General features: G+C 33.1%; 1 protein-coding gene across 1 annotated transcript in view; it reads right to left on the bottom strand.

Moving 5' to 3' along the window:
- The window catches only part of RhoGEF3 (Rho guanine nucleotide exchange factor 3), a 941,311-nt gene that overhangs the window by 559,743 nt on the left and 359,719 nt on the right, over nt 1-21,849 (bottom strand). The gene's annotated exons all lie outside the window — the stretch shown is intronic.

The raw sequence follows: 21,849 nt of genomic DNA, 5'->3' as shown, positions 1-21,849 counted from the left end.
GGTATAAAATAAATAAAAGTATACGATACTTAGCGTAGACTGTAACAAGTATTACAATTTTTTTTTTTAAACAGTCCAAACAAGTTGGTCTCTTGCATTTAACACACGCATAAGCAGTTCTTTTTTTTAGCCTTGTCGGGCAGATAAGGCAGGTTTTTCTATTTGGCAAATTCTCGTTCACTGTTTCGACAACCGGAACTGGAACCTGAAGTATCCGACTAATATTCATTTGAATTTCTATAGGAATTCGTGTGTTGGCTAGTCTTCTGGTAAGCAGGGGTGATACTAAATCAAGTGCTAAACTTTTGATAAATTGGAATCGAGTTATTTTCTCTTCAGAATTTGCCTACTATTTGCAGAAATACATTATATATACATTTGTAAAAGCTATGTCGACAACTCTGTAAAATATTGACATTGACCATCTACGTGTACGGCGACTGCTCGAATATTTGCTGCATTTTTCATCCAGAGTATCTACTCCACCCTTTGTCGCGTTATAAAATGCAATAATTTCAGGCTTTTCAGAATCACCGTCAATACTTTCACTGTGGTGCATCGATGAAACAACGCATTGTTTCGCTTTGGCACATGAGAAAGAAGCGTTAGTTTTTTAGTTAACCCATAAAGAGATTCGTCAACTTTTCTGGAAACCATTGGAAGGAACGCCGGTGGAATTTCCTTTTCATTTTTTTTTTCAACGTACCTACGTATGTCAAACCGTTCATCTTTAGGATACCCACTAGTTCTATAGAGGAAAACCAGTTATCGACGGTAATGTTCCTGTTTGTCTTATAAATAGGCTTGCATAATCGGAGAACAGAGTGAGTTGGAAAATTTAGTTTTTTTTGTTGATCATCCAGGCCTACTCCATCGGTATTTTTTCCTCCATATATATAGGCATTGAACAAATAACTGGTTCGGGCATCACTTAGACACATTACTTTAATTCCATATTTTGCAGGCTTTTGTGGCATGTAGATCTTGAATTTACATCTCCCTCTAAATCCAATAAGCATTGCATCGATGCATCCAGTGGTACCAATAAAGTATAGCTCCTAACAGTTCTGTATAAACATGTAAAAACATCAGAAATAGCAGCACATGAATCAGTCTTCTTTCTTTACCTAAAGTCAAAATTAAAATTTAACTGATTATAAATAAATTGTTGGAAGTGCATTCTTATGATCTTTCTAGTTCTTTACACATCAAAATCTTAAAGATTTTTTACTTAACTTTTTAGAATAAATTTTTTTTATATACATGTATGATTATCACATGTTCTTTTGCTGTGCTAATTCTGTTCATTTGTAAACTATACCTAGTTTCAATTAATTGTTTATACAACTTTAGCTCTAAATGTCCAGTATCGTAAGCTTTTTCATATTTTTAATATCATTGACTGCTACATGTCTTTGTAAGGTATTAAACATAACACACATGGTTTTTAAATTCTCTATGGATGTTTGGTTTCATATTGTTCTTTTTAGATGAACTGATGATGCTTTCTGAGCAGAAAGCAAAACGTCTTCAATAAATAGATGAAGTAGCCACCTTCTTTGTCTTTTATTTCTCCACTTTGACCGAAAAACCCACCACTCTTCGAGTGTACGTTAGTTTATTATATATATATATATATATATATATATATATATATATATATATATATATATATATATATATATTGATATGATTAGTGTTTAAAGAAAATAATTTATAAGTTATATACTAGATAATATTGGATATAACAAGTATTTGGTTATTTTAAGAAGTTATATACTAGAGAATTTAATAAAAATTATTTATGTGAGGGCATTTTTAAGAAAGTAGCATATAATAATTGTAAAAAGTTGTATTTTAATGTTGTAAATATATTTAAGTGAGCCATGTGATTAGGCAACCAGATATACATACTCTCGAAGTGACAGTTTAAGGAATAATTAGGAATATAAAGTGGGGTTATAATAATAATGTTAGTTTAAAATGTTTAATTTATATATATTTACTGATTTAAGTGTTTATTCTGATCTGAAAAGCCTAAATGTCAACAAAATTATTAATAGAAAAGTATGGAATTCTCTAGATCACCGGAGATGGCCTTGTTTGCGAAATGGTTTGATCCAGAAAATTCAGACATGTATTTAATAGAACAAATGGAACATGATTTCTTACCAGATGGTTCTGGAACATCCAAAAAGATATAAATACCCGGTAATTTGGATTCAGTCAGTCAGTCAGAAAGTTTAGTAAGAAAGTTAGTCCATTCTGTTGGTCCATTCAGTTTTAGTATGAAAATTAGTTAGAGGCAGTCAATCAGTTACAATTGTTCAATATAGTGAGTTAAATCAAAAGTAAGAAACAGTATAAAGAAAATATTGAAGATTAAAAATTATGTTATGTATAAATGATAATTGGATAATGGAAGAAGTATTAATTGAATATTAAAATTAAATAATATATTTGGTGATTGGATATTGGGATATAGAAAAGAAGAATAAATATAAATGCTGTTTGCTGGTTTGCTTGGTGGTATATAAATGCTGTGAAGAAAAATATCTTAAATTGGTGGAAGCTGATAATTGGAAAAAGTAATTTGACAAAAACAAGGATAACCGAAGCTGAGAAGAAGACATTTGAGTGGTGATTATAATCTATATAGTGGAAAACAGTTCGTTTAGGCATTCAGTGACAGAAAGGTACAAAATTTTGTTAATATAATGTAGTTAGTGTCATAACAATTTCAATTTTGTAGATAGTTTGTTTAAATTTTACATTGTCTATAGAATTTAATTAGTTTCATAAGAATTTCAATTTAAAGATAGTTTATTTTAAATTTACATTGGCTAGGTTAGATATATATGTGTTTTTCATTATAGATATAATAAAGATAATTTAAAAAAGTACTTACAAACTAATTCTTTGAGAACCGCGATAAAAACCCTATATTATTAAAAACACTCATTGCTCATCATTCAAACAAACAATTACATCATAACAATATATATATATATATATATATATATATATATATATATATATATATATATATATATATATATATATATATTACCATTTAGATACATATTTATATTTATTATAACAATCAATCCTAATATAACGATTAAATTTAAATAGTTTGTGCTTTATTACAATTTTACTTACATTTTAAAACAAACACATTATAACTCTTTCTATATCACTTAAAGACTCTACGACATTATGCTGCAGTATGAAACTGGAAGCTACCCAAAAGCACCTACGGGATATTACTTTTGGCCCTCATATAAAATTTTTATGGCGGAAATGAAATATGATGTGATTTCTGGACCAATTTAGACGCACAAAGGAAACATCATTTAAGCAACAATAAGAGAGCTTGCCCGTACTACATTCACCCTTAAAAATGGTACAATTGTTATAGAAGTTTTGGCTGCGTGCGGGCGTTGAGAAGATGGCACAATAAAATTAAATTGTATGAGATTTTTCTACAAATCTTTGTATAATAAATAAAACATATTTGAAGATGAACATCAATAAAAGTTAAAAAAATATGTATTAGAACAGATAATGCACTTTTTGGAAAGTTTTCGGTAAAACTGGCTTTAGAAGTCTAGCATACGAAAATAACGTATAGAGAGTGTTCCAAATCAAGTAAAAATATTTTGAATTAGAGATTTTGACATTTGTATTTCATTTATTTTTATTTAGTTTTTTAAATTTGATATGATATGAGTATCTAGAGAGTGGTGAAAACTTAATCAAAAAGGATTCTGTAATAAGTATAAGAACTTCGTAAATTAATGTTTATGAAAGAGTAACTGCTATTATTGACAAGTTTAGGAGAGATTGATAATATATATGATATATATGAGATATTCTGTTCTGAAAGTAACAGAATATCTGAAACCCATTTTTCATAATAATTTGCATCTATTTCCTCATGGTAATCTCCAGTCTTTTTAGAAACAAATACATTTAAACCTTCAACAAATTCTGAGTCGCTACCAATAAGACGTTTTCCCTTTCCGGATGGTACTTTTAAACCTGTCGACAAACTAGTTAGGAAAGCTTGTCGTTTGCTTTTCACATTTACTTAAATCCTGCCATATTTTTGTCACATTATGTCCTTCATTTAACCTTATTTCATCTCTGTATGTTTTTTTTTTCATCTGTTCGAAATTCTGTTATTTATTTCAGATATTTTCTGCGCCATAAAATAATTTCTTATTTTTCAATAGGGGTGAGTACCTTCTCTTGAAATACCTTTAAAGTTCATTTCACGTACAGTTCGTAACAAAACACGTCTTGATATTTTTGAAATATTTTCATTAGATTGAAGAGAAGAAGCAATTTTTTTATAGTTGGTAATTTCTTAATGTACGGCACGACGAATGGCCTGTTTGGTTGTATCATCCAATTTTATTTGTTTCCTTCCTCTTGTCTCAACCTTCAAAATATTATTACCGTTTGTTTCATCGTCTGTTTTAATTACCCTGTACACAGTAGCTTAGGAGACTTTTGTCAAAATACTATATAATGTAACTACATCGCTTGCATACATATTTTGTTCTGTGGCTCGAAGTGCTTCAAACACATTTCCAATCATAGTTTATTCTTTGCGTGCTAAATTGTGAAGTTTTTTTTTGATACACGTTTCACTATACTACTGTCAGTAATATTTATTATTTGTCACCAAATTGAATTAAACTAAATTAATCACAATTCACAAAAAGTAAACGTAAAAGCTCCTTCACTAGTAATAATACTACAAACAATTCTGTTCTTTGTTTTATGAAACCCCTGTCAGTACGCTTATGAAACCGAAGTACAGATAACAAACAATAAAATCGCTACCCAAGAATAGCGTTGTTTTCAGTTACATTGCCGTCATTTGCGATGATGTTGTTGATCGCAGACATTATCTACCGTTAGGGAAAGATATTAGTATGTAGGTATAATTGTACCTATCCACAAGAAAGGAGATCAAACAATATGTGACAAATACAGAGGAATAACCCTCCTAAACGTAACATACACAATATTGGCATATATTCTTTACGACCGACTATCGGGATATTGTGAAGACATAATAGGTAAATATCAGTGTGTGTTTCGTAAAGAAAGATCAACGACCGATCAAATATTCCTTCTAAGGCAAGCTCTGGAAAAAACATAAGTATGGCATTGATACTCATCACCTGTTTGTTGATTTTATATGTGCCCATGATAGTGTTGAAAGAAACGCACTGTACAAGGCCATGATAGAATTCAGCATACCAGTACACTTAGTAAAATTGGTGAAAGCGACTCTCTCAAGAGTCGAGTGTAAAGTTAGAGTGCAGAACGGAGTTTCCAGAACGTTCCAGTCTCAGATAGGACTTAGACAAGGAGACAGTCTATCATGCCTTCTATTCAATATTGCACTAGAGAAAGCGATAAGAGAATCTGCTGCTAGCGTACGCCGATGACATCAACATTATTGCAAGAAGAAAGGCGGACGTGGTCGAATCATTCAAGGCGCTTGAAGCAGCAACAAAAAGAATGGGACTAGAGGTTAACACTAGTAAGACGAAGTATATGAAAGTATCAACTTATATACAAGCAGAACAACACGAAGACCTAACGATAGGAACATATACTTTCGAAGGAGTAAGAGAGTTTATATACCTAGGCTCACAAATTAATCAGAATAATGTAGTAAGTGCAGAAATTAACAGACGGATATATCTGGCAGATAGAGCCTATTATGGATTAAAAAATTTTTTAACAACAAGCCTAGTTACAAAAAGAACGAAACTAGTAATATACAGAACTCTTATCAAACCCATCCTCACCTACACGTCGAAAACATGGACGATGACAAAGAGCGATGAAAAACGTTTAAGATGCTTTGAACGTAAAATCCTCCGGCATATCTATGGAGGAGTACAGGAGGGCGGATTAGGGCGTAGACGCTATAATTTCCAACTTTACCGCCTGTATGACAAACCTGATATTATTAGGTCCATCAAAATAAACCGGCTGCGGTGGTTAGGTCACATAGAGAGAGAATGAATGAGATAGAGCCGCCAAAACATATTTATAACCAAAGAATAGATGGAGTGAGAAGGAGAGGCAGACCCAGAGCACTATTTAAGGATCAGGTGGAGGAAGACTTGAGAATGTTGGAAGTACGAAACTGGAAAGCCAAGGCGAAGAATAGGAAAGAATGGAGACTTATCCTTGAGCAGACCAAGACCCATCATGGGTTGTGGAGCCAATGATGATAGGGAAAGATATTAACTACAACATTGCAGATAACTTCAAGTTGAATAATACACGCTGACAAAGTTACATTTTTCTTAGAACCCAAATCTTAGTCAAAACATTTGAACAGTTTAAAAATAGACCAGTCAAATTATTGAAATTGGTTTCATATAAAATGTGATTTCTTCTATCTCAACGCATATTCTTTGAACAGTCAGAAGAAGGTTTTTGTCAATTTTTAAGAGATGAAACAGATTCTGTAATAATCCTTTAATTTTTTAATAAATAATAATTAAATTTTCTCCTCTTACCGGAACAAAAATATTTTTTCTAGAGGATAAACGTTCAATTTTACTGGCCTACAAAAAATAATTAAAATATGAGTCACTTTCTACAATTTTGATCTTTGATTATAGGTACAAACTAAATTTTTGAAAATCTCTCAGTATTTTTACTTATGACTCGTTTACCATATAGGGATGTCTTCAATTAATTCTTAGAAGAATTACTCTAAACGCTTTAGCCCCTTAGCATTATGTGGCAAATCCTAAAAAATGGCTGTCTCAAACTGCACCTTCATACTAGATTGTTGCATTATATTTTCCCTCCTTTTTTATATATGCATGCCAGGCCTGCAGATCGGAAACTATGGATGAGATGATAAAAAAATATATTTCAAACTAAATGATGAAACTCCTTTATTTTTTGTAGTTAATAATGAGAAAACTATATTAATACTCACAAACCCTCACTGATATAAATATGTATAGAGTAAAAAGTATACATATTACTAAAAAACAAAAATGTAATTATTGTTCCTGTTTACTCGGGTCATGCAATATCCTTCTTATATTTAATACTGAGGAGTATATGAGAAATAACCAAGTAACACGTGTCTAATTTGCTGTGACAGAGAAACCAATCTTTTCCTAATAGCCCGGTCAAGTTAGCTCAAAAACAGAGATAAGGTTGGAAAAATTCGCATAGAGCTAAAAATTTGTATAAATGTTCGGAATACCATTATAAATGAAATGCGAAAAGTCTGCATAAATCTTACATATGCAAAAAAAAATCAGACAAAAGATCATGCAATTATCTATAAAAATTATCTGTATACTTCTTCTCCTAATACAGTATACTTCCTCTATAACGAACACGGTTATTACGAGGTTTCGCTTATAACGAGGTACATTAGATGTCCTGTAAAATTTCTATTGAACTATAACCCTCTATAGCGAGGCAAATTTGGTTATAACCAGAGAAAATAAAATTGAAAAACGTGTTTTTTTTACGTTTTTGGCCCGGACGTGGATATAAATAAATACCTTTTTAAACGGCCCCGCAATAAATATAACTGCCGCCCGCAATAAACTTCTTTACAGTAAATACAACTGTTTCACATATTTAGAAAATGTAATAGATAGAATAATACTGAACAATTTAAAGCAGTCAAAAATGAGAGAATTCTTCCAATTGCAGAAGCAATATTTTATGTTATCCTTGAAAATGGGCTTTATACATTATGTAGTTGGAAAAAATGCAAGTACAGATTTTTTGTTTTAACCTATATCATTGACAATAAAAAAAAACTCTTTTGTTTTAATGTATTTCATTGACAATAAAAGTAAACAACTTTTTTTCAAAAACGCCTTTCAAACAATATTTATTAGCATCTTATATTGCTCCGAAAACTACATATTCATACAGTGTGTAAAAGCCAAATGGAATAAATTCATTATTTAGGTTACTGTACATATTTATAAAAAATCCCGAAACACGTCAAATTTAAATTATAACTTGACATTCTTTAACGTGAAAATGCAACCCCTACCTTCAACCCCCTTAGAATGACAGGTACAACCCCCAATTTTTAAAATAGGAAGTATAGGCTTGTGATATATCGTTTGAAAGGTCATTTCATTCTCCATTCAAAAATGTTGTCGCTTTCAAGTTTATTAGGATTAATTAAGATAAAATAAATTAAAATCATGTGGTTACCGAAATTCGCTAAAATATACTCAAAACTTATTTCCCGTTTAGGTCTTGATAATGAGAAAGTGAACAAAAACCATAGCAATATGGTTTTTAGATGGTAACCATTAAAAAACTTTAAAGAATTTCCGTGGCAACGTTATTTTACCACGCATTAGTAAATTGTTTTATTTAAGTTCTCAGTATTTTAATTTAAGTAAAAAGTTCGTTCAATTCATTTCTGAAAAATGGTTAGTTTAACGGAAATGCATAAAATAACAGTTTTACAAATGATTGGTTACGGAGATAACACCCGAACACAACAGGAAATAACTCGCCTATTTCATGAGAAATTTCCTAATTTACCGCCTATATCCCAAAGAACAATAAGTAAAATAGAGAAGCAGTTTCGCGAGTTTGATCATGTAAGGCAGATAAAAAAAGCAGCTGCCAATGCACTGAGTGATGAACTCAAATTAGATGTGTTGCTTGATTTTCAGGAAAATCCACATACATCGAGTAAACAGGCATCCACTACATTCAATGCTAGCCATACATCGATAGTAAACATATTAAAAGAAAATAAATTGCATCCCTATAAGATGATACCTACTCAGGAGCTCATGGAAGACGATTTTGATAGGAGAACTTGTTTTTGTGAGCAAATGATGGACATGTTGGATAACAATATTATCCAATTAGAAGACGTTATGTTTTCTGATGAGTGTATTTTTTCGCTTAACGGTCATGATAATCGGCAAAACTGCCGCTACTGGGCCACGGAAAATCCTCACTGGATGAGAGAAGAACACACTCAATACCCTCAAAAGGTTAATGTTTGGGCAGGGATTGTAATGAAACAATATCATTGGTCCCTTTTTCATTGAGGGCAACTTGAATGGCAACAATTATTTGGCACTACTTCAAAATGATGTCATTCCAACGTTGGCAAATTTATATCCTGATCCAGGAAACCCTCAAGTTCCAGCGAATACGATATGGTTTCAGATTAACGGAAATGCATAAAATAACAGTTTTACAAATGATTGGTTACGGATGGAGCACCACCACATTACCAACTTAATGTCCGGCAGTACCTCGATACAATATTTCCCAATCGGTGGATAGGGAGGCGAGGATCGATTGAATGGCCAGCGCGATCACCTGATCTTACATTATTAGATTTCTTTTTATGGGGATATGTGAAGAGCCATGTGTACAAAACTGAACCTTCTGATTAAAATGACTTAAAAGAACGAATAACGCTTGCGATTAGGTCGATCACGCCTGTTATGTTAAATAATGTTAGAAGCCAGTTTTATTTGAGATTAGGATGTTGCCAAGACGTTCGTGGTGAACATTTTGAACATCTACTTCATTGCCATTCATAGTTCTTTTTTGTGTTTTACATTTTATTACGTTTTGCATTACATTTTAGTTTTTGATTGTATTGTAGCGAATTTCGGTAACCACATGATTTTAATTTATTTTATCTTAATTAATCTTAATAAACTTGAAAGCGACAACATTTTTGAATGGAGAATGAAAAGACCTTTCAAACGATATATCACAAGCCTATACATCCTATTTTAAAAATTGGGGATTGTATCTGTCATTCTAAGGGGGTTGAAGGTAGAGGTTGCACTTTCACGTTAAAGAATGTCAAGTTATAATTTAAATTTGACGTGTTTCGGGATTTTTTATAAATATGTACAGTAACCTAAATAATGAATTTATTCCATTTGGCTTTTACACACTGTATGTATGCACAGTATTATTGTTGTCTGATATAACGAGATCAGCTTATAACGAGGTAATTAGTCTGCCATTTCAGTTCTCGTTATAGAGGGAGTCTACTGTAGTACAAGATCCCACTACAGCACTGATAATAGGATGCCAGTCAAAAAGGGGCAGCAAATATTTTTAATTCAATTAATAATAATTAATTTTTGAAAAAAATTAATAGTAATTAATTTTTGAAAAAAAAAAGTTTTATTTTGTTCATTTATTTTTTAAATAAAATACGCTGCTCATCAGGTACATGCATGTTTTTTATATCAATTTAAAGCAATTTTTTTTAATATGAGTTAATGAGATAAAACATGGAGTTACTATATTTGATAGCTATACCGATTGTAAGAATACCTAATTATTTAAAGCTGCAAAACAATATCCACGAACTACAAAATCTTTCCAACAAAAATTTCTTGCAAACAGTCACAATTCTCGGTTCATTTCAATATTGAAAGAAAGATTTACAACTGAAAATATTTTTGCCAAACAAGCATATAATGATGCTAATGTCCTGATAATTAAAATAGCAGTAGAACCGATTAACTTCAGTCAAGTACAACTGATGTTGTTGGTGAAGACGTTGATTTACTGGTACAATATTACTTACTGCTCGAACTCCAAACGACTGAAACTTGAACTCAAACGCAAACCATAGAAAGCTCAACATCAGTCAGAAATATATATTTATCCAAAAGTTTATATGGTTTTGTAAAGTATCAAAATCATATACTGTTTTTACACGCAATAACTGGCTGTGATACAATAGGTCTGTGATATAAAGAGAGCTAAAACAATAGCTTTTAAAATGTTTGAGAAACAAGATTTAGTTCATTGTGCTAAAGTTTTTAAAGGAGTAAAATTTTCTGATTAGATAAGTTGCGACACATATGCTTAATGAAAAATAGTAATACAAAGCGAGTACGATTAGCTTGTCTTCCTTTATCATGTGCTTCTACTTATCAGCACCTATTTCGGGTATATTATCATGTTAAAATGTGGCTTGGTAATCAACTAGATCCAAAAGATTAGGGTTGGAAGTTAATCGACAACACATTGGCACCAATCCAGACTTTATTCCCACATGCACTGGAAAAGCTCCGTAACCCTCTATAGCCCCGTGTGTACTCAAGGCAACAAAGGAGTTTTTGATGCAGAAGACTTTTTTAAAACAATTTCCGACTCTAAGACGCCCTCTGTTGATTTCAGGCAACATTTGGTTATACATTTTAACACACTTAGTGCCATCTATGAACCTATGACGAAACCTATATGGAAATTTTTAACAGTATGTCAAATGCACATGGCTGCCTTATTAGTTTGTATTTTCGATCGTGATTTATTGTTATAAATTGTGTACAATTTATATAAAAATACATAGAGGCTTTATATCAGCATTTAGATATTAATTACGGTTGAAATTTGTTTATTTTATTGTGTTGTTTCAGTACTGTGATAAAAAACAGGTATGTTGCTTTGAATCCACACTGGACCATATCATTTTAAATTATTTTTTTAGGATGGATACAAAAATGTTCTACGGGAAAAGCAGTAAATATCCGTTATTGTTTGTAAAAGTTCCCAACAAATCCGAGGAATCCGAAGACTCTGACTTTGAAGAGAGTGATAATGAGTTTTCCATAGGTACTCAGATATCAATTGATCCAGGATCAAATGAAATGGAAAATGAAGACGATTTGTACGAAGCAAATTTAGACCAGGATACCAATTTAGATTTAGACCAAGATGAAGATGAGGATGATACCGATAAAACAGAAAAACACACTGAACAAAATGTCTCCAAAAGGTCAAAAATTATCAAAAAAAAACATTCAGTGGAAGCGTGGTCCCCGAACAGTATTTCAAATTCCAGAAAGGAAGGGTAATTTACAAACATGCAAATTATTAGAACCGGAATCTCCTCTACATTATTTTAAAAAGATGATATCTACCAATATGCTGGAAAACATAGTAGAACAAAGTATTTTGTATGCACTGCAAAAGAATATAAATAAACCATTGAATATGACACTAGCAGAATTAAACCAATTTATTGGATCTGTTCTACTGATGTCAATATATGGCTTGCCAAGGACAAGATCATTTTGGCAGAAGGAAACACGTGTTGCTCAAATAGTTGACACTATATCTAGAAATCGCTGGGAAGAAATAAAAACAATTCATTTCAATAATAACGAAAATATGGTCAACAATAATGATAAGTTATACAAAATTAGACCATTCATCAACGGTCTAGTTCAAAATTTTCAGAGTATTCCAATGAGTTAAAAATTGTGTATTGATGAACAAATGATACCATTCAAAGGGGCACATTCTTTAAAACAATATATGAAGAACAAACCCAAAAAATGGGGATACAAGGCATTTGTTTTGTGTAATAGCAATGATATTGTTTATAACTAGGAATTATATACAGGAACTGTTGAACATCCTCTTCATTTACCTAATGTATGCACCAGCGGTAATGTAGTAATAAGATTGTGTGAGATAGTCGAACCAAACAAATACTATAAAGTATATTTTGACAACTGGTTCAATAGCATTCAGTTGCAGATTGAAATGGAAAAACGTGGACTGCAATGTTTGAGAACTGTTCGTCCAAACAGATTGCCTAATTGCCATTTTTCTGATGACAAGAATATGAAGAGCCCACTTCGTTAGTCAAGAGGTGGGATAAGAAAAAAAATCAAGAATTGATGTATGCTGTCCAAATGCAGTGCAATTTTATAATAAATTTATGGGAGGTGTCGATCTTATGGATTCACTAATTGCTCTTTACCGAACAGACATAAGATCTAAAAAGTGGTATCTAAAAATATTTTTTCACCTTCTGGATTTAGCTGTTGTTAACAGCTGGTTGTTGTTTCGTCGTAATTGCGATTACTTTGAAATTGAAAAGAAAATCCAGTTGCCTTTGTTACAGTTTAAGTCCCACTTATGTAGCGTACTGTTAGCAAGAACTGACCAGATCAAAAACAAAGGACGTCCCAGGCTCAGTGAAATTGAGAACGAAATTGTAAAAAAACATAAGAGAGGACCTACTGCTATTGTACCACCAAAGGAAGTTAGGCTTGACCAAACCTCCCACTGACCAGTATTTTCTGAAAAAAAGGGAAGATGCAAAAAACCAGGATGCTGTAATACTCATAAAGTAATGTGCGATAAATGTAAAGTTGCTTTATGTTTTACAACTACAAATAATTGTTTTTTTGATTGGCATAATAAATAAGTATATAACTTAATTCGTTAGTTTTTGCTGCCCACAGTTGCCTGAGGGCAACACTCCCAAAACTCTCCCCAAACAAAATTTAAAAAATCTAAAAAAATTACTAGTTGTTGTAAATGCATATTTGAGCATATATACAAATTAAAACATTTTCTATTTTTCATTTTCATTCATAGAGGGTTAACACAATTTTTTGTAATTGTATAAAGGAGTGTAATGCTAAATGCGGCTGCAAAAGAGTTGGATTGTTTTGCTCACTAGCATGTACCTGTTGTCAAAGTCAGTCGTGCTTCAATGTTGAATCGCCATCCGACGTGGGTTCGTACGATACCAACGAGTACACATCTGATGGAGCGCTGACTAGGACAATTTACTTGCATCCAACAGAAAGAAAAGAAGCAGAAGTATTCGATGAGTACGAATAGTTTTCAAATTTCCCAAATTTCTTAGAATCCACACCGTTTTGTTATTTCCAATAGGACCATTTTTTTATTATTGAATATTATTGAATTAAAGAGAATCACAATAGATCGTGGAATATACCTACACAGATATGAAAAATTGTGCATGTTATGAAGAACGCAGATTTTTCAACTTTTTAATAGTTGTATCTCCGAAACGGTGACTCTTAGAAGAAACAGTATAAAGACAATTTCTATACATAGATATTTGCATGATCTACGAGTAGAATATTTTTCTCAAATACATTTTTATGATAAAACTTTCATCTTAAATAACTTTTTGTGCAGATTTATTAATGGGGACTTCTCACATTTTATTTATAATGGTGGCGTGAACATTCGTACCAATATTTAGCTCTATGTGAATTTTTGTAATCTTGAATAGCTATCTTGACCGGGCTATAAAGTAATTTCGGCAGCTAATGCTGTATCCCTTGTTTTTAGGTAAAACACAGTTTAAATTTGCACGTGTAGAGACATTTCGTTATTCAACATTTTAATTAAAAAATTGTATTTTGAAAGATACCTCTATCTAAAAGCTTAAACGTCAGATACGAAGTTACTTTTATAATTGCGGTTTATCACCAAAGATATTTGATAAAACCAGATGCTATTCTGGTTTTATATAGGGATTTGAAAAATGAGTTAATTGGTCTTAAGAATGATACAGAGTTCAAAAGTATTTTTGAAGAAAAAAAGAAGGAAAAAGCTCAATATAAGTTTTGGGAAGCAGTTGAAAATGACAAATTTCCTAACTTAATTGACTGTGCTCAAAAAATTTTGTGTATTTTTGCATCTACATATGTCTGTAAACCTACATTTAGTAAGCTGAGGTTCATAAAATCAAGTACAGATCTAGGCTAACTAGTGAGAACGTTGAAAATATTTTGAGAATTTCAGTTTCTTTCCAACCTGGGAAGACACATAGATGCCATTCTCGAGAGCTCTTGAAGATTTCGCCCGTCGACTTCAAAGAATTAACAAATTCAGGACTTGACATTTCTGGAGTCAAGTAAAAGACATTTTCCCACTTTTTACATGGAAAAAGGTCTATATAATTTATAATTATATTGTTTTTACGTAACTTGTAATAAACTTATGTTATAGCCATGTAGTTTTAAAGTTAAGTTATACCACCACTTGTACTTGCGGCCCTGAGGAAAATTTCATTCAAACTATTAGGTTCTCAAAGAAATCCTAGTGAGGATCCCTGATCTAAACCCACACACGACACTATGCAAAAAAGCATATACATGAGTGACATATATCACAACACTTATACGATTGTGTGGGTGAGAATGAGCATAAAAGTAGAAATAAACCATGTGTTCCTGCGACTCTTTTTTGGCCTGTTTTAACCACAGAAAGTTCAACTATACTTATAATTTCCGATTGAGAATGATAAGGACGGCATTCTAGATAGAAACTTGGCAAAAGTGTGAAGTAAAGCAGAAGTTACTTGTCCCGTGAATGAAGTGTAATGTACACCCATGGGTTCCTTATTTGTTTTTTTCTTTTAATGGCATAGACATTAGTCATTCAGCCAGTTGCAATAGATTCTCCAATCAGACAAAAGCACAACCTTATCCCTAATAGAAAACTAACGGATAATTAATAGACGAATATACGACAAGGAAACTTACAGGATCACTTGCTTCTCGTCTAGGGACCCATCAAGACATTTTTAGTAGACAAACAAAACTGGGGTTCCTTATTTGTCTTGATGTCTATCCGTGACAAATGATGGTAATCGTCATGGCAAATTTAAGAATCACAAATAAATTATAAGACTTAATAAAAATGGTCAAAGTTAGATGAAATCGTAGAGTTACAAACTGGGGATCGAGACAAATGAATGAAGATAGAACCAAATCCCAGAAAAGATAGGTAGATGATAAATAATGAGTACTCGAAATACATGACAGGAATCAACGGAAGAACTGGAGTGAGATCTATTTAAAGATATATACATAAAGATTATATATATGTTATTGAAGAAATAAGTACATTTGTTTAGATTTTCTATGCACCAGGTTTCTCTGTGCAAGATATAAATTTTTTTGTTGACATTTGCCATTTTTCGAATTGTAACGAGATATGGCGTATTTTATATTTTTTGCAACTAAAAATGACATTTTCATACAATATTCATCCAAACTAGTTACAGTATTTTCCTTTTAATGTCATTAATTTAGATCTAGAGAGTGACTAGAAAATAACGTGGTAATTAAAATACACTAAATATGAGTAAAATATGTGTAAACAAAATCACCCGATTGTTCATCATTTTTCTATTAAAGTTTCATTTCAAATTTTCAGTAATTATAGATAGAGATGTATAAATATTTATTATATTATCCTTTTGTAATTAAAGAGAGTATCACCAAAATTATTTTAAAACTGATAATATGTACTCAATTACATTACACTCTTTCAGTACACTCATAAAATGTGGTGTTAATTAATTGAAGTAATAATTTAAAATAGAACCGCGTTCATTAGCATTTTATGCTTTTACGCAAAACAACCGGAATTAAGGATACAATCTGGTCATCGCAGATGACTGGTTTGATAACTTTCTCATATTTTTTGTGTCCCCTCGTGAAAAGGTCAACGGATTGATAAAAATGTTAGGAATTATAAGTCTGTTAAGGCATCCAATTATATATTAAGCGAAAATATATTACTATATAAATAATATACTTCATTCAAATTTTAAAAAATAAACCAAAACACAAGTCATTTATTTTGTGTATATGTGCAAAGCTGTGCATCACCCGGTTCTAATATTTTAACCCAAGCTTAGAATAGTAGGTTATATCAATTGTTTTACTGCTGTTTTGGAAGCTTTAAGCAGCAATAATGTTTAAACCAGCCTCAGACTTACACACCCTTTAAGAATGACATTCGGGTGATACAATTCATTGGGTCGAATAGAATTAACTTTTTGAAGCTATTAATGTTAGCTTTGGGATAGACGATTGACTGGTCGTAATGCAGAGTTCTGCATAAATGGCGCAGGTAGTTAGGCGAAATACTTTATAAATGAATTAATATATATAATTATATGTAAAGGTATAATTTTAATATATTGTTATGTGACTGTCCCGGGAAGGATTTCGACGAACACCTTGCCAATTTGAAAGAAGTTTTCACCAGACTTAGGAACGATCACCTACAAGTAAATGCAAGGAGTGCGAGCTCTTCCAAAAAAAGTTAGTTTCCTTGGACATGTTATTTCATTCTCAGAAGTTCCAGCAGACCCGGCAAAAATAAAAGTAGTGCAAGAATGTCCCATACCAAGAAACAAACACCATGTCCGAAGATTCCTTGGCCTTTGCATTTACTATCGTCGCTTCGTGAAAAGATTGCCAAACCTTTCCATAACCTGACCAAGAAGAAGCTGTTATTTGACTGGACACTAGACTGCCAGCTTGCTTTCACCATCGTTAAGCACAAATTGACAACGGCTCCAATTCTGGCATATTCAAAAGAACAGGGACTTTTCGTGCTTGATACGAATGCTTCTCAAAATGACATCGGGGTGGTGCTTTCCCAAGTGCAGGAAGGTGAGGACCAAGTCATAGGATACTTCAGTAAAACTATGGAAAAAGCGGAAAGAAACTATTGTGTCACCAGAAAGCAATTATTGGCGGTCGTTAAAGCAGTAGAGCACTACCATTCGTTCCTCTATGGCAGAAAATTCTTGATAAGATCCGACCATTTCGCCTTGCAATGGCTCTTTAATTTCAAGACTCCTAAAGGCCAGATAGCACGATGGCTGGAGAAACTACAGAAGACCTCTCGAGAAGACCATGCAAAAAGAGGAACTGTCGATTCTGCGAGAGCCAAGAAGAACAAGAGGGCCATATTATACAGTTAAAAACCCTAGAGGATGACCAAGAAGCTCTATCCAAAGAAAATCTCCAGGCTGAACAGCAGAAAGATCCAGATCTAAAAATAGTCCATGAGTGGCTGGAAAACGGAGCTAGGTTCAAACTGGCAGGAGACTGCCAAATATGGACAAGCAGTGAAGGGCTATTGGCTTCAGTGGGACTCCTTGTATCTGCGAGATGATGTCATCACTCTTAAATGAGAAAGTCCAGATGGAACAAGAACAGTGCCCCGAGTTGTTCTTCCAAAGTCATGTGTTAAGGACGTACTTGCAGAACTCCATAAGAGACACTCCGGGGGGCATTTTCCGATAAATAGGACTCTAACCAGAGTCCATGAGAGGTATTATTGGGTTAATTGTCCGCAAGATATGGAAAAATAGTGTAAACAATGTAACCTGTGTGCATCCAAGAAGGGGTCCAAAACGAGACTTAAAGGAAAACTCTAGGAAACAAGTATTTAATAGCTATATACTATTTTTCCAAATGGCCAGAAGTAATTACAATACCCAACCAGGAAGCAATAACAGTTGGTGAGGCCCTGCTTGAGAATGTTGTTTTCCGGCATAGGGTTCCACTTCTGCTTCATTCTGATCAGAGACGCAACTTCGAATCAGGAGTTTGGAAGACCATGATGGCTTTGCTGGTAATTAAGAAGACCAGAACGACACCGCTCCATCCTTAGTCCGACAGCATGTTAGAAAAACATAACCGGGCCATCAAAAACCACCTGTCCCCGTTTGTACATGAAAATCAGAGAGACTGGGACAAACTCGTGCCTATTTTTCTGCTAACCTACAGAAGCTACCAACATGAAGCAACTGGTTACAATCCAGCAATGTTACTGACATGTCCAGAGTCGAAGCTTTCCATCGATCTCCTACATGGCAATCTACCAGACGGAGAGGCATGGCAAGAGACATTCCCCAAGTATGTCAGAGGCCTAAAAGATCGACTGGTTAATATTCACGATTTCGGCAGTAATAAGCTAAAAATAGCCAGTAACCGGATAAAGGTTAGGTTCGATCAGAAATCCACTCCTGTTAGCCTCAAGGAATATGATGCAATTTGTCTCTACCAACCAATCAGAAAGGAAAGGTGTAAGTCCCAAGTTACAGCGGCCCTGGGAGGGACCGTAATTACACAGATTTAGACAACAATATCAAAATCGAAGTGTATGAAAGAAAGATAAATAAAAGCAAGTCTCTCTCAAACCAAAAAGTTCGTGGTTCCATACAGAGATGAAGGAAAAATGCAAGGAAAAGAAAAAAGCTTACCCGAAGTACATGCAAAATAAGACGCAACAAGGGTACGAAGATTGCAAGAGAATAAGAAATGCAACACTTGCACTTGTAACTGCAAAAGAAAGTCCAAAACAAGAGTCAGCCATTGTTGGAGTCAGATCGGAGGAGCGCTTTTTAAAATCAGCTTAACGTTAAATTAATTGATAAAACGGCTATATTATCATAGAAGAAATTGTCACGATAGTTCAATCATATGTACTGAGATACTTTCTTATATGAGATATGATACGAATTACATACTTATTATACGAATTAAGGAATGTTCTTTTGGTGGTTTATGTACATTAAAAGAAAAAAATGTATATATATATATATATATGCCCTGAGGGCTACAAACAGATACCCAGCTGGACACATGCGGCCGGCAGGCCGCGGGTTAGCCACCCTTGAATTACAGGAAACAAGATGAGAGGTCAAATAGGGAGTGGCGAGATCAAAACAAAATGTAATATACAGGGTATAAATGATTCTACACTAAATAGAAAAAAGAATGGAATAATCACATTGTAAGAACAAAGTGTTAAAAATGACGTCAAGATATTCTGGTATGATTATATTATATTAAAACTTGTTTATTATTTGTTCATAATAGGTTTAGTATTAAAATAATTTAAATTTCACCAATAGCAATTGTAGCATTCTCCCTTTTATATATATATATATATATATATATATATATATATATATATATATATATATATATATATATATTCTCTCTCTCTCTCTCTCTCTCTCTCTCTCTCCAATGTTCTACTGCCCAAATCGAGCCGTCTCCAGACTATGCCTCCAACTTTTCCGGTCCCGCGCCAATTTTCTCCACGTTCTCACGTCTAGCAAATTTTGCGCGTCCGCTGCCACTTCATCCTTCCACCTTTTCCGTGTCCTTTTTTTTTATCTTGCGCCCTGCATTTTACTATCTAGGGCTCTTTTTGGCACAGCTTTTGTTTCGTATCTGTAACATACTACTGGTCTGATAATAGTTTTGTAGACCGTAATTTTCGATCTTCAGTGTGTGTTTTTGAAGCGGAACACATGGGCGAGTGAAAAGTAAGCTTTGTTTCTCTTTACTATTCTTCTGTTCCATCCGTGCCTGATGCAACTTCCAAATGTGTGAAACTTTCTACAGTTTCAATATCGTGCTCTAATTCAACTGTGCGTCTGTTTCCCCTAGCTCTTCCCTGTGTTAAATTTTTGAATATTTATTTCAATTCCAGTCTCTTTTGCCTCTGCTATTAATTGTGAATTCTGCTGCCCCTTCTGTTCTGCGGGACATAATGTTAATGTCGTCGGCATAGGCGTTAATATGTATTGAATTATTTGTTAGGAGGTAACCTCTTCCTATATTTAGCTGTCTTATCACATATTCGAGAGTCAGATTGAATAGTGTCGGTGCCAGCACATCTCCTTGCTTTAATCCTTTGACTACTGAACAGTTCTTGGTGAGCTGATTTTGTACTCTGACAGTTGCTGTTGTCGGGTCCAAAGCTATGCAATATTTGATATAACTTTTGTCTATGAGTATGTTGTGGAGATCAACGTTCTATTCCCCGTTGATATTTCCCGACAATATTTTCAGTTAGTTGTTTGGAGTCGTTGGAGGGTTATGCCGCGATAATTTTCGCATTTCAGTTTATCTTTTTTTTATAGATTGGGCATATAATTCCAGTTTTTCAGTCGCTAGGGATCTTTCCATCATTCTAAACCTTGTTTATAAGTAAATTACTAGTTATTTACCCTTCTTGATTTCTGCGTAGATTTGTGCGGGGTTTGTATCCTTCTCTTAAATTGCGTAGATATTTATACGCCTCTCTTATATCGTTGTTTGGAGATTTTTCCCATTTTCTGTATACAACCGTTTTCGTATTTTCTTTTCTCTGTTCGGCTTATTTTATCGGCCCTCCGTCTTGCATCTTCGTAACTTGCTCTTCTTTCCATATATTTCTTGTGTTCTTAATTTTTTTCTGTATGGCCTTTTTACATTCGTCATTGAACTATTCTCTTTTTGTTTGTTTCTTTTTTTGCCTCTGACTTTCTGTCTGAGTCAAATAACTTTATTTTAATTTCTTCCCAATGTTCTTCGGTGCCTAGATTGCCTGTATTTGTCAATGTTTGTGTTATTTCTGTCTCATAGTTCTGTTTGATATCTTGTTGTCTCAATTTGTGTATATCTAGTTGTTCTGTTGTTTGCTCCAGACTGTCCGTCCTGTTTCTCTAAATATTTCCTTTATATTTTTAGTGGTTACGTAAATTGTTAACACTGGACCTGAATATCAATTACATTGTATCCTATCTTAAACTTAGTGTTGATAAAAAATGTATGATCTATTTCGTATAATGTGATAATGTTAATGTCAAGAACGCTAATATAGACTAAATTTCTCTTTTTATCTCTCGATAAATATTCCCATATTTTCAATTTCGTTAATTAAAACAAAACCGCATTGAAATATAAGTCGTTCATTAGGGAACCTCGGTGTCCCTTCTAGATTGATAAAAAACTCCCCTACTTTGACATTCAAAGCCCCTTTAACAGAGGAAGCCAAAAATCGTAAAGGAAATAACAAGCCCTGTTACGAAACCGGGAATAATGAGATTGGTATTAAATCAATCTGTTTTTGGCATTATAAATCGAAAATGCCACTTTTGCGAAAAGATAATTATAATCATTATGTTACAAAAGCAATTCAAAAGGATTCTTTACTTTAGATTTAAATTAGTAACAGAATTTTGAGCACAGATGGTTTGCTTCAATTTGAAACTATACTTTACGATAACGTTTTTAACGGTACTGCAACTTTTTACTTTCTATAAGTTTTTTTGGTACGAGCAATATGGTTATAGCATTGATTATAAACCACACCCATGTGTGGTTTATAATCAATGGTTATAGGCAATAGTTACAGGCAAAAGTATGGGCGCAAAAAGCAAAAATTGTC

The sequence above is a fragment of the Diabrotica undecimpunctata genome, chromosome 2 (assembly GCF_040954645.1).
Source record: "Diabrotica undecimpunctata isolate CICGRU chromosome 2, icDiaUnde3, whole genome shotgun sequence".
NCBI classification, from domain to species: Eukaryota; Metazoa; Arthropoda; class Insecta; order Coleoptera; family Chrysomelidae; genus Diabrotica; species Diabrotica undecimpunctata.
This window is presented reverse-complemented; position numbering and strand designations above follow the sequence as displayed.